Below are 5,603 nucleotides of genomic sequence, written 5' to 3'. Positions count from 1 at the left end.
AAAAATTTTTAATGTCCCTTTGTAGAGGCTCACACTGCTGACTGATCCTCAGATTTTCTCACAGTGCAAGTCAGGCCACGAGACTGAGTTCTGGCTAATGTAACGTGTGTAGAAGTTGTATGTGCTACTCCCAGGCCTGACCTCCACAATATCCCTGAGCTTCTCTGTGATTCCCTAGCTATGGGTAAAGACAAAATTTTCCAGTTCATTAATCCAAAGAGGTGTGTGTGTGTGTGCGTGCATGTGTGTGTATAAAACTGCATCATCTTTATTTTGCATACTTTAGTTTAAACAAAAAACCCATAATACACAACGTTCAACTGTATTGTCAAGGTTGGAAGGAGATGGCACTTGAGGCCTTTATTTCCTGTCTTAGACAAGGATGGGAAAAAACAAACACTATAGACATAAGCAGAGGGAGTCAAGTGAGACAGGGCCACTCAGGGCTGCTGTGGGAGCCACGGGGGCACTATACAGAGGATATGAGGTTTCTCAGTAACTCCTACTCCACTTCCTCCATGCATGATGCACCCTCACCACCCTCAAGAGAGGGAATCTCATCAGGAACAGCAGCACTGGTTTCCTCTGTTGTCACCTCATCTTCATCAAAGCCCAGGTCCAGCTCGATCATGTGGTAGATGCAGCTGGAGTGGGTCTGGGGATCCTCGAGGGAGAAGCCAGAAGAGAGCAGGGCAGTTTCAAACAGCAGCACCACCAGGTCCTTGACAGCTTTGTCATTCTTGTCTGCCTCAGTCTCATGCCACAGCATGTCTACTATGGGGTGGTCGGGGTTGATCTCCAGGTGCTTTTTGGCCATCATGTAGCCCATTGCAGAGTTGTTCTGAAGTGCCTGGGCTTTCATGATCTGCTCCATGTTGGCTGTCCAGCTGTAGGAGCTGGTCACAATGCAGCAGGGTGAAGACACAAGCCTGTTTGAGAGTGTCACCTTCTCAATCTTCTTATCGAAAATTTCTTTCATCAGTTTGCATAGGTTCTCAAAATTGGCCTTACTCTCCTCCATCTTCTTCTCCTTTCATCCTCAGGTAACTCCAGGCCCTCCTTGGTAACCAAGACCAGGCTTTTCCCATCAAACTCCTTGAGCTGCTGCATGCAGTACTTGTCAATAAGTTCAGTTACATACACCACCTCAAAGCCTGGCTTCCGCACCCGCTCCACAAAAACGGAGTTGGCCACTTGCTCTTTGCTCTCCCCAGTCATGTAGTAGATGGACTTCTGTGTCTCTTTAATCAAAAGACATGTTCTGACAGGGAAGTCATCTCATCTCCAGACTGGGAAGTGTGACAGTGCAACAGCTCAGAAAGGCATCGCCAGTTAATGGAGTCCTCCCAGATTCCAAACTTGAGGTTTTTAGAGAATGCCTCATAGAATTTCTTGTAGTTCTCCTTGTCTTCTGCCTGCTCAGAGAAGAGCTCAAGGCACCTCTTAAAAATGTTTTTGAGAATGACTTTCATGATTTTGCTCTGCTGGAGCATTTCTCAGGAGATGTTCGGGGCAGGTCCTCATAGTCAACCACAGCACAGATGAAGTTAAGATACTGTGGTATCAGTTCATCGCAGCTGTCCATGATGAACACACAACGCACATAGAATTTGATGTTGTTCTTTTTCTTTTTCTTCTCAAAGAGATCAAAGGGAGCCTGGTGAGGGATAAATAGAAATGCCCAAATTGCAACTGGCCTTCCACAGTGAAGTGCTTGGCAGCCAAATGGTCTCCCCAGTCATTGGCAAGGCTCTTGTAGAACTCTCCATATTCCTCCTGGGTGATATCATCAGGGTTTGTGGTCCAAATGGGCTTGGTCTTGTTCAGTCCTTCCTGATCAATGTACTTCTCCTTAATCTTCTTGGTCTTCTTTTTCTTGTCCTTACCACTGTCATCTTCCTCATCAGAGCCCATATCTTCAATATTGGGCTTCTCTTCATCATCTTTGTCTTCCTCCTCTGTCTCACCTTTCTCTTCCTCTGCTTCATCATCACTGATTTCCTTCTCTCATTCCTTCTCCAAATAAAGGGTGATTGGATAGCCTATGAACTGTGAGTGCTTCTTCACCACTTCTTTTACCTGCCTCTCCTCTAAATATTCTGTCTGATCTTCTTTAAGGTGGAGGATCACTTTAGTACCCAGACCAATAGGCTCACCATGATCAGCATGCACAGTGAAGGAACCCCCAGCAGAAGACTCCCAGGCATACTGTTCATCATTGTTGTGCTTTGTGATCACAACTACTTTCTCTGTCACCAGATAGGCAGAATAAAAACCAACACCAAACTGCCCAATCATGGAGATGTCTGTGCCAGCCTGAAGAGCCTCCATAATAGCTTTAGTACCAGACTTTTCAATGGTTCCCAAACTATTTATGAGATCAGCTTTGGTCATGCCAATGCCTGTGTCCACCAAAGTTAAGGTAAGTTCCTGAGGATTGAGGATGATGTCAATTTTCAGCTCTTTACCACTGTCCAACTTGGGCGGATCTTCAAGCTCTCATAGCGAATCTTGTCCAGGGCATCAGAAGCATTAGAGATCAACTCCTGGAGGAAAATTTCCTTGTTAGAATAGAAGGTGTTGATGATCAGGGACATGAGTTGGGAAATTTCTGCCTGAAATGCAAAAGTCTCCACCTCCTCCTTGTCATGGTATACTTTCTCGGGCATCTTGAGAGTAAGAAAGGCAAGTACTCAGGAGCAGAGTGGGCCAGGACCGGGTCCAGTTCACACGCAGTGCCTTGGCTGTGCAGTGGTGACTCATGAGACTGAATCCAAAGATTTAAGATCTACTTTGTAGAAGGAACCTAAGTCCCTGATTAACTGTGTGGATGGGAGCCTCCACCTCTTATCTTGACCCTGATGATCACTATTAAACTATGATGGGTGCAGAAATTAAACTTTTCTTTTGTTAAAAAACTGAGATTTTTGGATGTGAGTTTAAAATAATTAGCTTTTTCTGATTAATATATCTGCAAAATCCAATTTTTATGACCTCTCAAGTATAATTTATGGCCACTTTTTTTAATTACGTGATTGAATTAGGTGCCACACTAAGGGCTTTATGTGAATTATCTTACCTAAACAAGTATCTTTATTCTTTGTTAGTTATGTGTATTGTTATTCACTGCTTTGTTGGAAAAAGTACAGTTTTTTAAGTTAAAAGTTTGGTTCTATTACTATTTCTGGTTTTGTGGAGATACAGATAGTTGGAATGCCTTTCTGATGCTTTATCTGTAACATGAGCCTGTTGATACTTCATCTATTTGGTTCTCATAAGAATTAAATATAATTTAATATGAATCGCTTAATGTAGAACCTGATATAAGGAAGGCACCAAATTAAATAGTGATGTAAAAATATGGAATCAGAGAGACATGGGGAGGCATGTCCATAATCTAGGCTAATCAGGGGACTGAAGCAGGAAGATTACAAATTTGAGGTTAGCAAGGAGAAAATAGTAAGACCCTGTCTCTAAAGTATAAGAATAATGTGACGAATGACTTTTAAAAACACATTTTTTTATCAGTTTGTTATTAGAACAGCAATCTGTTGCATCAAAAGGATTTTCTAGGCCTATTAATATGGGGAGCCCTTATATGAAAGCAAACATTGCAATGTTTGATCCTCTATAGTCTACAGTAGCATGAGGAATATATCAGAACAAGCGACAAATTAATAAGATCATCCAGCAGGCGCCCTTTCACTTAAGGGAGAATTTCATTTTATTTATGGTTGTATGCCTAAAAGGAAGACCTCAAAACTTAATGGCAAATTAAGAAAGAGCAAACGAGAGTATTAATAGTCAAACTACCATAATGAAATAAAGTAAATATAAATAGATGCAGGAGACAGAAAGTGGATTTTCTATTATAACATTTAGGAATCATGCATATAATTTATTAAACATTTATTATTTATCTATTGTGGATTTTCAAGTCACTGGGCCAGGACTTGAACAGCAGTTGGCCATGTGGGAATCCAACACCTTAATCACCATGCCACCTGCTGGTCCCATAATTTTTATTTTTCATCTGATCTTTTAATGATTAAATTAATTAGACACAACAAAATCTGCAAATATTTATTTAAGTACAAAATATTGTTATAATTCATAAATTCTCATGTTAATAAAACACAAACATTCTTCCATAGTAAAGACATTGTTCACTCTGTAAATGCATGCAGATTAATGAATATTTACTGTTACATACAAGAATATCTGTTGGAATTATTGGAAGTGTGTTGTTGCCTATATATTTTATTTTATCCAATTAGTTCAGAGCGTTCATTATATGTATTTTCATTGAATTCTTTAAAGAAACATATTTGATGGGCATTAGAGTTTTTCTTTCACCTTATACAAAAGCACATGTAGATTTTAAAATTAAATTTTAATAATATTAGTTCCATAATACTCAGGGATCAAAAAGAATATCTTTCTTTTCTTTTTTTTCTGCCCCTTTCCTTTCCCTTCCCTTCAATGTCTTTTCTCTCTTCTATTAGACATACTCAAGACAATCTTAGTTGTATACATAGTCAAGAATAATTGTGTTTTCCACTAGGTTGTCACTGTGAATATTAGAAATTCTGAATATAATAAGTAGTCCTCCTCTATCATTAATTGCATTAATAAAGTGGATCTGCAATTTCCTATTTTATCATGGTTGAGGGTGACTATTAGAAAAAGTTTTTTAATAACAACATAAGACAATCTGACCCATAAAGCGAGTATTAATTTTTCTACCACGAGGTGTCCCACACTCAACCATAATTAGCCATAATTATTAGGAACAGCTGCCCAAAAACTTCAGGGAAGTAATCCCAGAATAAATTTAAGATTTAGGTTGTGGACAGTACAAATCTTCTGTAGAGACTCAAAGGAGCTCAAAAGAACTCTTACCATTTCTTGTCATTGCAGTGATTTTTAGAATATTCTTTCTACAATTTTTTCCCCAAATGGGACTGTTCTTTCTTTCTTTTTTTTTCCTTCTCTTTAAATTTATTTATTTTTACATTAATACAGCATACAAATGAATTTTCCATCCAAAATACACTGTATATTGGTTCAATCAAGCACATCAACATACATGTTATCAGCAAATAATTTTCTAATTCTTATGTCTTATATACTTTGTTTTTTGTTTTGCCATCCTGGATTCTCTATCCCTCACCCTCTGCCATGTCCCACCCTCCTCCCACATTGTCTCTGGTATCCATGGTTGCTTTCTATGCCTTTCCCCTCCATTTAATTGATTTGCTAATGAACTTAGTCTAAATATATCCAATAGCTAGCACAGCTGATATATACCTATTCATGAACCCAAGTCTGATTTTAGGCATAAACCTCAGTGAGTAGAATGAACATACTATAAAGTAGTACCTAGCTGGGACTATATAGCTTACTGCACTCATCAAATATGCATTTTTTTAAAAATTTCTATATGAACAGTTTTACTGTTTTTTTTTTCCTCCTGCAACTTTTTTTTTAAAAAATTACTTAACATTCATTCCCTGAGCATCATCACAACATACTAAATGTGGTTTCCCATCTAGAATAGACTGCATAGTGGCTTAATCATGCATGTTATCATCAATAATATT

At 38.7% G+C, this 5,603-nt stretch overlaps 1 pseudogene; it reads right to left on the bottom strand.

Moving 5' to 3' along the window:
* Positions 1-502: 502 nt before the first annotated feature.
* Positions 503-2,669, bottom strand: LOC102485601 (heat shock protein HSP 90-beta pseudogene; annotated as a pseudogene).
* Positions 2,670-5,603: the final 2,934 nt, after the last annotated feature.

Source organism: Tupaia chinensis, unplaced genomic scaffold (genome assembly GCF_000334495.1).
Source record: "Tupaia chinensis unplaced genomic scaffold, TupChi_1.0 Scaffold145900_1, whole genome shotgun sequence".
NCBI lineage: Eukaryota > Metazoa > Chordata > Mammalia > Scandentia > Tupaiidae > Tupaia > Tupaia belangeri.
Note: the sequence above shows the minus strand (reverse complement) of the source record. Positions and strands in the feature narration are given on the sequence as shown.